Source organism: Vidua chalybeata, chromosome 6 (assembly GCF_026979565.1).
Source record: "Vidua chalybeata isolate OUT-0048 chromosome 6, bVidCha1 merged haplotype, whole genome shotgun sequence".
In the NCBI taxonomy this organism is placed as follows: domain Eukaryota; kingdom Metazoa; phylum Chordata; class Aves; order Passeriformes; family Viduidae; genus Vidua; species Vidua chalybeata.
Window position 1 is genome coordinate 30,017,157 of NC_071535.1, and position 17,318 is coordinate 30,034,474.

The window sequence follows — 17,318 nt, forward strand, 5'->3', positions numbered from 1 at the left end:
GTAAGTGCATAATACAATAGGAACTAGATCATGGCTGACATATTTACTAAGATCCTATCAAATGGTCATGAGCAATTACTCAAAAGGAGCTTTGTCAATGAATGAGATTTGTGATAAGCTGGGAAGGTTAATATTTATATCAAGAGCATAGATATCTATTCATTGCATAATCAGGATCACCACAGAAATACCTCAGTATTGTTTATTACAGAAAAAAGAGACTTTTGAAAGTATTTTTGTTAAAAATCTCTGGTATATCATTTTCTCCTAGCTTCTGAATGGTTTTGTAGCAGCAGAGAAAGTAATACACCTGGAGGTAAAGGGGCACAGTGGACATGGGATAAAATTTGGCTAGTCTTAAGTATTATTTTAGCTTCAAGAAATGTCACTTTCATATACATGCGACATTAATTTAAAATTATTTTGATTTACTTTATTACAAACCGGGAAAAAGAACACACAGTAATTTTAAGAATGTTTTATATTTGTTTAAATTGACAGAGGTAGTTTGAAATAATTCATTAATAATATAATGTTGATTTTATTTCTGTTAGCTATTTCTCTTCTTTCAAAACCGTGAAAGGCACATGAAGATGATAATAACAATGGATCACTTATTGTTCTTTCACCTAGATTGTTTTAGTTTCAAGTATTTTAATAATAGACATGATTTTCAGTATGTTTCTGATATAATGCTAGAATTGGAAGAAAAAGGAACAGAGGATAAAGTGAAGGTCAGTAACTGTTATTCTCATAATAAATCACAGGCATCTTATATTTTAACCTTATCCTGAATTTTCCTAGCAAATAGATTGGGAATTTTCTTTTTTTTTTTTTTTTTGTTTTGTTTTGTTTTGTTTTGTTTTGTTTTGTTTTGAGAAACAAGTCCAAAATATAACATTCCTGAAAGCACTCAGTAAGCCTCCAAATCTCTTGATGATACTCAGAAACATGGTGTTTCTTGGTTTGTTTTCTTTTTAGAAATGGAAAAATAATTATAAAGCATATTGTGTTAATAAATCAAAAAAGGCGCTAGAAATAATCTCATAAAATGTTATGGCTTAAATAATGCCCTTCATCAGTATTCTTTGTTTAACATTTTATGTTTATTGATAAATGAAGATGCATTTAAATAATTCAAACAAAACATTAGCTGCAAGCAAGGAATTAATAATTGATAGGACTGGAAGGGCTTTTTTTTCACTTGGGAAATAGATAATATTAGCTTAATGTGGGGTTGTAGGAACAGAGGAAATGTAATGGATCTGCCTGCTTTAAACTGATGATTGTTATTGTGGTCTGAAAGTTGCTACAAAGGCAAAAGCAGGACAGCTCTGTAACGGCAATAGATTTCACTCATAGGAGCTGACAAGGCAAATTGTGGTTTGATATGCCAGATTTATACCAGGGAGGGGATCTAATAAACTTAATATACAGTAAAGGAAAAAAATACATGCTGTTAAACCTATGTCCGAGAATTTCCAAATAACAAAACCAAAACAGTTTGAGTCTAAAAATGTTTGGGGTTTTTTAATCTCAGTTTCATATCTTAAGATTACCTTCATCCAGAGTTTTCTCTAAGTCAGGGATCCACTAATAAGGGTACTGTAATACAGAAGCAAATGCATTCTTGAGGATTCTCAGAGGAAGGCCATTTAGTCTAGAAACTCTCATCATAAGGTTTTATTTATGTTTGCTTGCCAAGATACCAAACTCTTCCAGCTGTGCATTTGAGCATGGAGATGTAGAAAAACAGCTTTGTCAGGTCCTCTCTGAGGAAGGAAATTTCTGTTGGTGATCCTCAGGTTGTGTCTGGTGACAGCAAAACCCACAGAGTTACTTTCAAATTAGTTGCACGACTTCCATTTCATTTGCACTTGGGGATATAAGATTTATGGTGATCTGAAAGTCTACCAAATGATATTTTCATTTCTATATGGCATTTTTGAATCTACAATCCAAGCATTCATTTTACACTTTAGCAGCCAGAATTTGCATTTTCACATGTAACCAACATTTTACTTCATTAGTTTGATATGCAGGACAAAATTTAAAATAAATAAAAAAACCCTGTAGCATAAATCTATAAAAATTTCATAGATGCTAATAGTCAAAAAAACATAAAAATGATCTTCCAACCAAAATCTTTTTGACAGTCATAAACAAGAATATAAAAGCTGTAATCTGATCCGAAAACCAATAGCATTTTTCAGGTTTTAAAAGTAAGTTCGAAAGATCACAACCGTATTGTACCTGGTAGTGACTACTAGAAACCTTGCCATTATACCAGTGTTTTACTTAAAGGTACTGCTAGAACAGCCAAACACTTCTAATAAAAGTATTAAATAGAACATTCTTCATTACTTAAACCGTTGTATCTTGTGTCATCACTTACTAAAGATGAATGTGCCATATTACTGAAAATGAACAGTTGTGTTTTCTACCTATTTTCTGCAGGGGTAAATGGTCATAAAGGGATCAAGGCAGTGAAGAATCAAGTTCTGTATCTCTAGTTATGTGTGCCAAGTTCATACCTGAACATCTCCCAGAATAGGTTTTCTGAAGCAGACAGATTGTAAGCCTGCACAAAATTGGTTTCAAAAATGCAAATGGGAGAAAGCAGCTTTGTTTTCCAGCCATTGCAACACTCGACATGACATTTAGATAGACTTGCTTGCATTGACAGTAGGCACATATGTCTACTATTTTGTTTTAAAATATATGTATTGCTTTTAATAACAACATTACAGCTGTTCACAAAATGACGCCTCTAGACAGAAGCACTACAATGAAAAAAGAGTATCAACAGAAGGACTGTATCTGCATGCAACTCTGCAGTTGCCAAGAAATGAAGATATAACATATGGTCATTTTGTAAAGGTGAGCTGAACAAAAAACAAGCACCAACCTAGCCAATTTTTGTCATTTGAATTCTTCTGTTCAAAACCCAATTTACTTTCATATGACTCTTGCTAATTTGAATGATATATTTATTAAAATATGATACAACCAGCCCTGCAACTGGGAAAACAATTTAAAAATAAATTTGTGGAATGGTACGTTGCCAATTTTTCACTTGTCTAGAGCTATCCTTTAAAAATTAATGTATAATTTTGCAGCAGAAGAATCGAATGCTATTAACAGCTTGCTAGTGTGAAGAGAGGAAGTTGTAACTTATATTAAATATCCCACTGTTGATATGCCTATGAATGTCTTCCCTTGATTTATCTGTTTATTGAACTGCCTTGGAAGGGCCACTTCTCAGAGGAATGCATGGGGGAATGTTAACATAACCCAAGACTCTTTCATAATCTTTCTGGACATCATCCAAAAAATGACAAGATTTAGGAAAAAAATTATAAGATTGGAAATGTTTCATTTCCCACCGTAGCAATTTATAGACTGTAGGGAAAGTGTGGGCTCCAGACAAGCTGCTGGTTTAGGCAACAGTACTGTTTTTGTACCCAAATAGCCAACAAAAATTCATAGTTGTGTGGGCTTTCTTCGTCAACAGAAAAAAAAAATCAGATCCTTGATCTAATTCTGCTTACTGATAATGAACATATATATCTTTGGCTCCCTGAGTGCCTTAGGAAAATAACAGGAAGGAAACTTTTTTTTCACTTACAGCACTATATCCCAAGCTGCTCTTTCCTTTCTTTTTTTACTATTTCAGATCTCTTTGCAGATGCACTCTCAAGCCCCATTCATGCATGATATTTTCTCAGCATTTCCTCTCTTATTGTCTGGTTCCCTATATTCTACTTGTCCACAAAAGCAGAACCTTTACAAACAGAAGTCTAAATTTATTTATTTTATGTTTTTGGGATTCTGAAAATGCCTGTGCTTAGAATAGAAGGCATCACTTTTCCAACTGCCTTAAGACTTTTGTTATTTTAACTACATTACACAGAGAAGTTACACTTGCTTTGTTTCCAATGCATTTCAGCTCTGTCCTTACCAAGACAATTCATAATGAAGGCTAAAAATACATTGCAAAATTGTTTAATCCCAGCTAAGAGCTATGGTGTTTGTTAGCAAGACCCTGGTGTTATTTGGCCAGCAGATTTGGCTTAAGAACTCCTCCTGTCTTTATTGCACCTGAATTCTCAAATCTCAGTTCCTGTAATTCAGGTTTAAATGATAAAGACAATAAAGGAATTTAAAAAATATTTGTATAGAACAAGAGCTGTGCATTCTACTTCCCTAGCAAAACTGCTGCAGCCAGTACTATTTGCACAAAAGACTTGAGCACAAATGTTAATACATTAAAATGTAAAGAAATCATCAGGAAGGAAAAATCAGGACTCACTAATTAGGACAGTGCTCAGTTATCTCCATCTAAGAAGCATATTTTTCTTTAGGATAGCTGTCAAGGGGAATTGTCAAACAAAATATCCAGCAGTACAATTTTTTGGTTGATCAGACTAGCCATCACATTTTCAGTCAGTTCTGCAGGGGAATCAAATACCCCAGTAGTTCCCCCATACACATTGCAGAGAGAACGGTGAGATCCTCTGTCACTATTAAGATCTTCCTAGAAGAGATTCTCAGTTTAACACACTGCTTTTCATGGCTGTAGGTTGAAGGAAATACCATTTAGCTGCTAAATTTCAAATATTAAACCAAACCCATGGTACTTTCTGTCTATTTTCTGAGAATATGATGCCCAGAGTCTACTGCACAGACATTGCAGGAATAACTCTCTTTAATCCACAGTAACATCACTTTCCAACCTACCCACTCAAGTACAGTCACCAAAGTCAATGAACATCTGATAATTAGGGGGAATGATGAGCCAGCCCTTTCTCTTTATGATAACAGGAAAATAGCTCATGTAATACAACACTGTACATCGATCCTTTTTTGATCAAGGGAAAAAGATTTTGCAGAGGCATCAGATCACCAGGAAAAGAGATGAGTGTGTATCTCCATACAGCCTTGATGAAACAGTCCCTTGTGCATTAGATACTGTTCTAGTCCCTTCAGTGCTCAAAAATATAAACAAATAAAAGTGAGTACAGCACAAGCTGAGGAAATGAAAGTAATATTTAGAGCTGTGATCTCAATTTAAGAAAAGCTGAATGAAAAAATATATTACCTTGAGTGAGGATGAAGTGCTAACAGGATAACTATCTATTTCTAAAGATATCTTGGGTTACAAAAAATAAATTATGGGGCTATACCAGAAAAACATGATAAATTTTAGTAAGGGTAAATTTTTGCTGAATATAAGAAAACACTTGTTTAGCTTTCCATAGGCTATGAAATAGTTTCTCATGGGAAAGAGAAAAACTGGGACTTTTCACAAAAAATTTAATAAAGCACAGAAAGTTTTACTACAGTGCTGCAGATGTGACCTTCTTTTAGTTCTAGATTTGTGCATGTGTGTTACAAAATAATTGTTTGGGCATCTAGGTTCTGCTTTAGCTTTTTCATGGCAGCTTTGTATGGCAGTTTCCTTATTCTTATTTCTCCCCTTTTTTTTTTTTTTTTTAAGAAAACAATCTTCTCCTAGCAGATAATAGCTCTCTAACACAGCTTTTTCTATTAGAATATTTATGTTCTGGAATAATGAAGAACATAAAAAGTACTTGTTATTAATTTAAAAAAAAATCATAGGTCTTTATCATAGAGTTGTTCATTCATTGGAATGGAATTTTTCCATGCAATTTTAATTCAATAGACAAGAAGAATCTCAACAGAACATTTAATTTTGAAAATACAAACCTGATGTTTTTTCTCAGAATTTAGATATAAAGTTACTTTAATTATTTTCTTTAGTTTTTGTCTAATTTTTCCCTATCCCTAAACTTCCCAAGAAGTTAAACTTGTTAAACTTCCCAAGAAAAAAAATAAACATTTCCTCTTTATCTTACTAGAAGCATACTTAATTATCCTACTTCATAAGTTGATGGTGATGTTATGTTATGTTATGTTATGTTATGTTATGTTATGTTATGTTATTCAGCTTCAGTGTATTCAGAAGCTTTCCAAGACACTCACTGTAGCTTCCTGATTTTGAAATAATGTTCTATTTCTCTGGTCTGCCTCCTTTCCAGCACTGAATAATGATAAACAGATCTTGCAAAAATCTTTTCACTGATGTTTAAACTGAGGAACAAAATTCAGAGAGAGATAAGGTATCACTTTTCACCAAACATGTTACTCTAGCTGCATATCCTACATCTTGACTTGCTGCAATGTTTATAACAACACATTTTATGTATAATGCCATGAAGTGATGACAATCTGCTCTACTGTCATGGTGTGATGTTGAATTAATAGGAAACAAGGTGAGGGCAGAGCAGGCAATCATTGTATGTGTTAACTTCATGATTAACCATTGGGTTCTTAATAAAGTCTTACTCTACATAACAGACTGCCAAATATTTTTGTCACTTCTACAATATTTTGTCAAAATATATGACCTTGAAAGTCACCTTTGAAGTTATCTTAATATTTCATGCAACTGAGACTAATGCAGCTATTATGAACTTCAGTGAGAACATACCTGATGTGTAAAATAATCCCTAATAGTGAGTGAAATTCCTAAAAATAGATCATATGCAGTGAAGTGTGTTGCAAGAGAATGCACTGCATTTCTCTCAATTATCTAAACTTCGTTTATGTTATTCATTAATTATGCTAGAATGTTTCTTCTTAAATAGAAAATAGAATAATTGGTAAATATCTTATCCATCAAAGTTTAAGAAATCTGTTTGGCAGACTACAGAGATCAAAAGCTCTTGCTCAGTTTCAAGATAATCAACTGCCTCCTGCAAATTCATTAGTTGCTTGCCTTGCTACACTAGTTCAAGAAGAACGTCACACATGCCCTCATTGCAGAGAAGACTTGTCAAGACATAAACTAGTCTGTCCTTCTTATCTGCCAGTGCAGCTGCGCAGACCTTTTGCATCCATGGTGTGTAAGATCATCAGCCATTCTTGCCTACAGACCAGACTTTATCTAAAAGCCTCAGGCTGATTTTCAGTACTTGTTGATATGACTTTTGTCTCCATGGTAAGGGAACTAAAGTCAAAACACAATTTCACACTACAAGAGATAAGGGATCACAGCAAATAAAAAAATTCCTTCCCTGTGAAACTTATACACCAGGTATGAACAAGAGACAGAAAATATAATATAAATCTATAATAATACTGGTTGTTTAACGGTTAATCATCTCAACAAAAAATTTAATACATTTTTATTAGACACCATGTAAAATAAAGTTGAAAGAACAGATTGATTGTAGACAGAAGAACAGTTCTACAGATATTGCTTTAAAGCATGTGAATTAGCCAGAAGGAAAGAAATAAGAGTTGACTTTAAATTTAACTAAATAAAAAATGAAGCTCTGAAAAGGAGGCTAGCTAGAAGCAGTTATTAATATATTGACAGTAATCCAAGGTGATAAAGTGGGATTAGGCTATGAAGAATCTGAAGAATCTCAATGGGCCATGCTCAGTGGGATAAAGTTTTGTTCAGGACCCTTTTATCAAGCAAATTTTGCCTGCTCATTCCTCCTGAATTTGGTTAGATGACTGATGAGGGAGTAACAAGTAAAAGCACTCATGCTCAAAAAGATGTAAGCTGTTCAATGTTTAATTTCAATGCATGTTTGACAGACTGCCCAAGATCAGAGTTATGGATGGTAACACAGTTTAGTGATACTACAAGCCTTCAGTTTTGCACATTTGGCAGATGTCTGTGCCTTAGTATCTGCTTCTGCATAATATGGCTGAGTGTAGTCTGTGTTAATCAGTATTAGGAGTACAATATCTAGAAAGTAAATTACTTAAGATATATTTGTTCTCAAGCCTTTCAGGTTCATTTTTGTTAGCAACAGGAACACATTATTTCAATAATACCAAGGCTAAATTTTATCACAGCCCCATTGATATGGACCAAAGTTGCCAATATACTTATTGTGCCCTCAGAATTGAATCAAACTAAACTTATGCCATTTTGAAAACAAAGCTGCTAGTCATATGCAAAAGATTTTTAAAGGTTGCAAAACATCTGGTAAAAGTCAGATTTTCTTCGAGAGAGTTTTTACATCTATTTTATAAAGCCTTTATACATATGTGCATATACAGATATAAGTGAGACTCATGCTCATATTCTCTAGAAATTTATACTGAGAAAATTTTATAGTAAAGTTTTTATCTTTAGTAGAGGTTATACAGCATATATTGTGATTAACAGTCCACAGCTATGAAAGGAAGCTACATAAAAGCTTTATTTCTTCAGTTTCAGCAGAGGCTAAGATGTAAACCGAAATATTAGAAACCTTCTTTTGGACATCATTTATTAAAAAATGTCCCTAGATTTTCTACGGTGTGGTTATAACTGCTTATATGAACTGATGGAATCAAGGCCTTGAAATTCTGACCTGTCAAGTCCACTTCTCAGCCACTCTCTGTCTGAAGTTGGTATCATAGATTCACTAGCATTTATCTATTGCAAATATTTATAGTATTGCAATAGTTTATTGATACTTGACCCTGCAAAACCACCGTGTTTGTCTCACCTATTGCTTCTATTGGCTGACAGACTGCTGGTTTCAGGTGTGAGCAAGCAGGTAACTGACAAGAGAGGAGCAGCTGGGAAGCTCTATAGAAACTTTGAGACTGCGGGAGTTTGGCGGTTGTTTGTACTGCAGTATGTTCTCTCTATTTTACTGACAACAGTTTGACGTCAAGTTTCATTGTTTCTGTACAGTTTTCAGCTATCTGGCAAAGATAAATTATGCAAAATTCTGCAAAGAATGTAATTTTTACTGCTGGAGAAATTGCTGGAGGTCTTGTGACATATAAGCTGAGCATTAAGGCTGAGACATCCTGGAACAAGACACATCTATGGTTATAAAAGAAAAAGAGATCTGACAAAAGATATTTGAAATTTATATGTGGGATGATAGCTTGTTTAAATATTTTTGTAACAAGTGGAATTGAGAAAGAAAGTATTGTAATATCTTTTTTAAGGAAGTGGATGGTCAAAATCTCAATTTAGAGTCTCAGTATTTACAAAGGTTGGTCAGGACTTGTAAGCTCAGGCTCTGGCTGAAGCCTCCATTAAAAACAATCCATCTTATCTGCCTCCTTCTTTGTGACTTTTTTACCCTCAATTTTCTCTTTATTCCAGGATCTTATAGTGATACTTGTTCTTGGGTTCTAAAATAATAGCCTAAATAGTACATATTCATCTAGTGCAATGAAATGGGCACTTAATAGGTTGGCCAAAAAAACCACATTATTATTAAATAGTAAAGATTAAAAATACCTGGTTTTATTCTGATGCTTAATCTGTTAGTAGTTCTGAAATTAGCTGGTTGGTCTATTTTGCAGACAACACATGTATTTTCATAAAAATCTATTTAAAATCTCCATTAAAAAAAAAATACGTAAGTATTATCTATTACTTAATTCCAAGGCTGAAAACAAAAAACAATATTAAGAAAATTACCATCTCTGTATTTCTCTTACTTCCAGAACCTTTCTCTATCTTCTAGCTCTTTTTTTTTAAAGCTATAGAATATATTTATGTGTAAGAGAAAGCCACGATAGTAAAAAACTGCTGTCTGAGAAAACAAAGAACAATTAATGAAGAAAAAAATCTACAATGGAATGCCTGTTATTTTCCCTTAAGTGATACATTAGGTACAGGAAATCACATTACAATTTGATGTATGTGTCACTTTAAGAATGATTCTTGGATTGTGGAGGTAGCTTTGTGTAGTATGATGTAAGTACTTTTATTGAGTAGGTAAATGTGTAATAGCTAAAAGCCTCATAAATCAGCTAAATGTTCTCCCAATTTATAGAGAATATTTGATCTGAGAACATTACCGTCTAGTGAGCTGCTGAGAAAAAGAGAAGACATGAAGAGTGATGGAGATGGATATCTTGGATTATTTTTTGGATATATGGTATCTGGGGCTGCCTCTTCATTTCTTGCATCTTTTGTACTCATTAACACCCATGCAAGTGAAATGTACTACCAAATTAAAGTTTTCTGCTTACTTACTTTAGCACTTTTATAGCTGTTTCCCATAATAGTAGTCACACAGAATGAAACACAGGATAGGTTTTCAATCCTAACATCGTTCTCTATTAAATAAAAGTAGCAGTGAACAAACTACATTTGAGAAATTCATCTAGCCATTGTTTTCAGCATTTCAGTTCACCCCTATTAAAGCAAAGAAGTAAAACTTTTTTTTAATTTCAAGTACAAATTACTAATATTCAGTCTGTCTCTGCTTATTAATTCTTAGTGTAAAAATGGGGGACTTTCAAAACCTGTATTTATAAATACATATATAAATATATATAAACTAGATATAAAAGAAACAATATCACATGGATTCACTTTGATTCTCCTCTACAGGATTCTTTATATAGTACTTAACAAGTACATTAAAAGTATTTCATATTTAGCAGCATCTGTCAGTAGTATTAGAATCTGTACACTATGATGAGTGCATGTATTGACTGAAGCTGAACTTTTGAACCTGTTGCAACATCAGACGGCAAAGAATTGTTATTTATTTGCCATATTGCAGTTATAAAATTAAATAACTATTTTCTGTGGTTACTCAAGAGCAGGTGTTGAACAAGCCTCTGATTGCTAAATGGATACTTCAACATATTTTTGAAACTGTGATTTGTGAGGACTCTGATGCTCTGAGGCATTACTTGTTGGTTTGTTCACCTATTCATATTTTATATAGCTGAATACCTTCCACTTTAAGTATCATCAGAGGCCTTTAAAAACCTTGTTTCACACAAAGTCATTTTTCATCAGGCAAGTTTGGAAGCAGTGACAGTCTGAAGTTTCTTTTTCTTTTCCTTTCTGAGCCACACAAGTGTTACATAAGGCATCAATCCCTGGAAACATGACCTACTGTAGGATTTTTTGTCTGTGTGAAATGGTCAAAATTTCTCCTATTAAAAGCAATTGCCTTTGCATTTATAATCCTTTTTGGACTCTTTTCCCTGTAATTTAGGGCTGACTCATTGAATTTTTGGGGAATTAAGAGCAAAAGATTGTCTGACACACAGCTTCCTGATTAAAAAAAACATTGCATCAAGTATCTTAGCTTAGAATGTCCAAATTATTACCATAGAAGAAGTTTTTTAAAAAGTGTATCATTTGATATATCTGGCCAGGAAGAACATGAGGCAAGGAAAAGATGCTAATTCTAACAGAGATATAACAATAGAGGCATCTTTTCTTCCTGATCCAGCTCTTTTGGGTTCACGGATTGCTGTTCATTTGAGCTGTTTGGTGCAAAGACCATTTGGTGTACACCTGACTGCTGTGAGATAGGCTGGCTCGAGCATCAGCAGGCACACAGTTACAGAATGTTTCTGGGTTTCTTTGCAAACTCTAGCCCAGTCTTAAGAATTAGATCCAGGCTGCTAATGTGGCACCCCAAGATGCATTTCTACATGCCATCCCACTTGAATTCTACCTGACCACCTTACTGGCTCTGAATGACACTTAAGTTTAATCTGTACTGGTATATAATCTGTTTAGTAAGGTCTTTAAAACACTAACAAGGTTAGCAATTTCTGTTGAAGAATGATCCTGTTCAATTATCCTAATAATTCCTCTTTGACCTTAACCTCTCTAGAAAAGAGAGCTCATACAATGTACCTTAAGTCTACCTTTCCTTCCTTCAGAGCATAACCCAACTCTTTAAATTATATTTTTCTCTAAGCTTTTTCATGTTAAAATGCACCTTCCTAAAAACACTTTTCCAGTCCTCTTTAGCTAAACCAAACTGCCATTTTTTTCTCAAGAAATTTCCTTCACTTGCTGAAGCACACACAGTGAAAACCGCAAAAAATAAAAGCGCGATTTCTAACAGAAAGTAAAGGCTTAGATGTTCAAAGTTTATAGAATTAAAAATAAAAGGGCAAACATGTCTGCTTCTAGAAATACAATGTCAATTTCTAGAACTGTGATCAATATAAAATTCCCCTCAAAATCTAATAAATATCAGTGGCAGGATACTCAAAAGAAAATAAATCTTGTAGGTTGTGTTGCTGTTTTTCTTTGTTCTACATAGTCCTGATGAAAAATCTCAGACACTTGTTGTAAAAAAATGTAAAATGCTGAAATTCAGACTTATAACTGCAACTGTCATGGTGATGCCAGCTATAAAAAGTGCTAGTGTGATCCTTCTAATCTAGAAATGAGCTTAATCATAGTATAGATGTTTTGTCATCAGTCTGCTGTCGAGATAAATAATCTTTCTCTACTTTATCTACATGACAAATGTCAGTCAAAGCAAGATGGAATCCTTTGAAGGGAAATGGTAATCTGTAAAATATATATATTTGAGAAAGGATTGATTTGAACATCAAATGAAATCATTTGGCTTTGTACTGAAACCCAGTAAATTTTTTCTAAGTGATACTCTTGGGCAGTTTTATATAACTGTGGAACTTAAAGTTCCAGGAATTACTATATGATTGGCCAATATAAGAGAAAATATCATGCTTAGAGAAAAATTGTAGTTCTTTGTCCTTGCATTTATGTCTTAGTTGTTCTCAGGGGTCCTCATCCAACTTCCAGTGAAATCAATGAGTGCTGGAAAAGGCCATCATAGCATAAACCTTGTGCCTGCAGGTTTTTTTCCTCTTGATGTAAAAAGAGTAGGCATATGACTTTGAACATGTGAAAGGGAAAAAACTGCTGCTTCAGGAAAGGACTGTGGGGGTATTTTTCTAAGATATAAAAGGAGCTAGGCACCTAACTGTGACTTGTGCCTTTGAAAATACTTGACTTACCATCTAATAAAGAAATATTACCAAATAGAAGTATAGATTCTTCTTGCTGAACTGATCTTGAATAAAAGCTTTATTATTTTTACTTTAAGCTCTATTATTTTTATTTTTATTATTTTAACTAATAATTCATTGCCTATTTTTAGGATTTTTTTCTATTTGTAGTACTTTTTAAATACTCAATCCTGTTAGAAATCTATTTTTTAAAAGCCATTCTTATCTTAGCAACTAAAGATAGGAAGCACACTAAATAAATGAAAAAAGGAAGAGAATGCTTCAGTTCACTGTGGCAACTTCAAGGGCAACAGAATACTTAGCATACCACACAAAAATGCTGTGGTAGCTTCCTCAATTCACCTCAGATATAACACATGGACAGTTTTTCTCCTTGTGTACATGATTCCTTAGGTAATAAATGGAGGCATATAAGCATTAAAATACTTTTATATTTTTCATATCACTCTTACTATGTTCCTATTAAAGTCACCTATCTAGAAAAGGTTTCATTACTTTCAAAGGCACTAAAAACCCCTGCATCTATTTCAATACTAAACAATTTCACAAGACTTCCACTTTGCAAGTAAATCCATTAATGCAAATTAATATAACTGGTTTGTGCAAAGGTTTACAGTTTTCAAAAAAAAAATTATTTCTCTAATCTTCACATAAAGATATTGATAATGAATTCTGACATACTCTCTGCTTTTGCAGATAAAGCCATCAAGCAATTCTGTTCAGATTAAACAAAAATAACATTACAAGGCTTCTAGATTATACAGGGATTGAGAAATCTTACTTCAGTTTTGAGGAAAGCATCTATATTGGAAAAAACAACTAGCATTTAAATTGGCGTGTTGAGAACCAACATCTAAAGATATAAATGAAATTTTAAGAAGAAACTGATTTTTTTGATAATTCCAAGTTATTTGCACCCAAGAAAGGCTGATCAGCTCCATACAGAAAAGATTGTTTGGAACTTACAATTCTGAATTCTATTGTCTGCATTAAATTTTGCTTCCTAAGGTCAAGCTTACTGGTCACAAGTCATCCGTTGCTGAGGAACCTTCAAACCATTCACATGATTTCTTCCAACTATATACATTGAAGAACTGATGTGCATGCACCTGTATTTCTTGGTTGAATAAAGTACCTCTCTATATTTTGGTGACATTTCTACATTCACCTTTCAGGAAGCAAACGATCACAAAATATGGAAGGCAAACTCTGGCTCTGATTCCTTGTAGATCACTTTTACACAGATGGATTTCTATTGCATTAATAGAAATACTTAATGACTTTCAGCAATTTTTTTTTGATTGTGTGGTGTGGGTTTGTTTGTCTTTTTTTTTTTTTTTTGTTTAGCTTTTGGGGTATTTTGTTGTTAATTAGAAGCTAATTGGTGGTAAAACAACACAGCTAGGACACCTAGTTGGCTGCATATATGTACATTATTACTTAATATGAAAGAATTTATTTATGTAAATGAACCCTGAGGTTTTGGGATGAATGCTGAAAATCAGACAGTGTTTTCTGTTCAGCCTTTTTCACCAGTACTTAGGTGGTCCTGCAATCATTGAGGAAGGGACCTTGAAAACAATTGTCCTGAATTTCATTTGAAAATTGCTATTGGATGTGGTCCATCACGTGTTTAGCATGCTAACAGTTCTGGCAGGAATGGGGTCCATGAGCAATGCTTTTGTTTGTTTTTACCACAGCATTTATGCTACTCAAACTCCAGGGAAACATGTATTAGCATCCAAATTGCATTTGATTCATAACTGCAATACTGTCATCCTTATTCTGAAAATTATCTAGTGACAGCAACTCCATCTAGTCTGAAAATATCACATATTACTCATCAAAAGATGGAAAATTACATATAATGATATATTCTTAGCTCATCATAGAGAATTCTTTCCCCATTTGATAGCAGATCATAAAAGTAAAAATATTTCTAGACTTCTGTGACTTAGGTTTTTTCTAATAAGCTCTCAAGAAGCTACATAACAGAAATAAAACACTCACATCTACTAACAATTTCTTCCTTAAGGATTTTTAAATTATTTTTTAAAATAACTAAAAATGAGAATGCAAATTCTCTCTGGAGAATGTAAAGACCTTGCATGATCTGAACCAGCTTCTAAATTTTCACTTGCAATGGTCACAAGAGTAAGACCTATAGTCACATAGACAAACAACTGTCTTATTATTTGATATATCCATTTATAGATTTTCAGTCTGTAAATCTAGCAGCTACAGCGTTTAAGATATCTATGAAGATGTGACTGTTAGACTTCAAGTAATTTTTAATCTATTTCTGTCACCTTTCTCCTTTACTTCTCAGCTGCTTTAAACTATAGATTTTCTCAGTTCCTCCATTTTTTAAACTACCTAGATGTAGCAAAATAGTAGAATTACTAGTTGTTTTTTCTTATTACCTCATACTGCCTGTCATATGTTATTATACTCTCCTTCAGCTCTGACATCTACTTTGTAGCCCACGTTAATGAAAATGACAATTGACCCAAGTCCGCTTTTCTTGCTTCAGCAGTCCTACAGGGGAAAATAGTTCTTCAGAACAGAAAGCAAAAAAAAAAAAAAAAAAACCAAAAAACAAAAACACAACAGAAAAACCTTTAGATTCAGTAGGAAATAAGTGGATTTAAAATCACTCATACATAAACAAAATACTTTTTCCCTCTATTTTTTTTTAATTTGTACCACAGACAGGCCAGATAATGCAGTTCTCTGACAACAGCAGCCCTGAAGAATAATTTTAATATGCAGTCTTCTATAAATAAAATCAAGCAATGAAAGCCAACCTATGTCTGCCAACACAGGGAACCAAAGGCAATTCCCCACCAGAGGACCCAGCATTCCAGTGCTCTGACTCATAATGCCTGAAATGCCACCCAGTTCACTATACTTGCAAACTCCCTTTCCTAGCATGTTTTTTGATGGCATTTTTTAACAGGTCTTTTGTTTTTCTTCAGTCAGAGTCTTTTAGGTCATTGCAAATTCTCTCAAAAAATTAGAGGAACATCAAAACTGGTTGACTTCTAAAATGAATGAGTCCCTCTGAGGACTCATACTAACATGGCTTAGTGAGTTCTGGCTATAGTTTATGTCACTTCCATTACTCTGGGGGAAAAAAAGACCAGTTTTCTTCAGAGTACCTAGGTTTCAAGGCATAAATGATGACTTAAAGATTGCTTTTTGTATTGCCTTACACTGTTTTCAATAAATATTATTCTTTTTACTCTGTTCAGCAAGTAAAAAGACCTTAATATTGATGAAATAGCATGCTTAGTAATGACTTGTTATGGTTATAAAACAATTATGGAATATTTAATTATTTCGTGGCAGGAGTATTGTGGCCTGGGGTCGCCGGAGTCCGTCCTGCCCCCCGAGCATCTGCCACCGTAGGTGTCCCGGATAGTGCTGTACTTAATCAGCTCAGCCTTTCTGGGCCCTTGGGCTAGCTCCCAGCTGCAGGCAACTTTAGCAAGCAGCTCTGGAGTGATTTCAGCTCTAGTGAATTCAGCTCTCAGTGATTTCAGCTCTGTGCTCGCAAAGTGTCTTGGCAGACGCAGGGATGGAGAGGAGAAGTCTGTGTGGAGTTCTGCAGCGGTGTCTTTATTAGTAGCTCCTGCAAAGGGTTCCAGTGACAGCTCTTCTGCGTATTGGGCAGAGGTGAGGGTTTATGTAGGGTTCTGGGGTGTTGGAAATGGCCAGGGTTGAGGAGAATATGACCTATAGCCTTACAGAGAGATAACATGGGTCTGAGGGTGGAAGAGGGGCTGCTTTGGTCCACTCATCATTGTTGCATCCCGGGTTTGGGTTTAGATTAGGGGTTCTAATCTATGTTAGTTAGCCAAGTCCTGTGTACCCCCATGTACCCCTTGTGTTTCCCCCCCCCCGTGGTTACTCGCTCCAGGCTGCCTGCCATTGGAGTGTCCCCCCGCCACTCCTGTGACCACTCCCCTGTCCCATCCCAGGAGTTTTGTGTCTGTCACTCCGATCCCGTGGTCCCATTCACCCCGGGGCTCCATGTCCGCCCCTGCTGTGCCCCTGTTGGTGACTGTAGTCAACATCACTGCCACAGCACGTGCCCCATTGGCCGGGGGGGCGTTCCTGCTCCCCTCGCCCAGCCCCTGATAAAACCCCGCATCTCCCCAGCCCTGGTGCCATTTCCCCACGTGGGCACGGGAAGCACGGTTGCAACCCCCCCACCACAGGTCTCCGTGACAATAAAGCCTTCCCGCTTTCCTTCGTGGGTGATCTGGACAATTCCTTCCCTCTTTGCCTTGGACCCTCACGTGGGCGACAGAACCTGGCAAACCCCAACCGGCGTGCAGCAGCAGCGATACGTGGGAGAAGTGGCGAGCCCGAGTTTCGGGGGGAGGTGGCGCTGAAAGGCGCCGGAGCTGCCCGGAGCAGGGAGAAACAGCATGACACCGCTCATCATGACTCTGCATTTCTTATCTTAGGCGAGTGATTGCCGTGGAGGCCTTGCA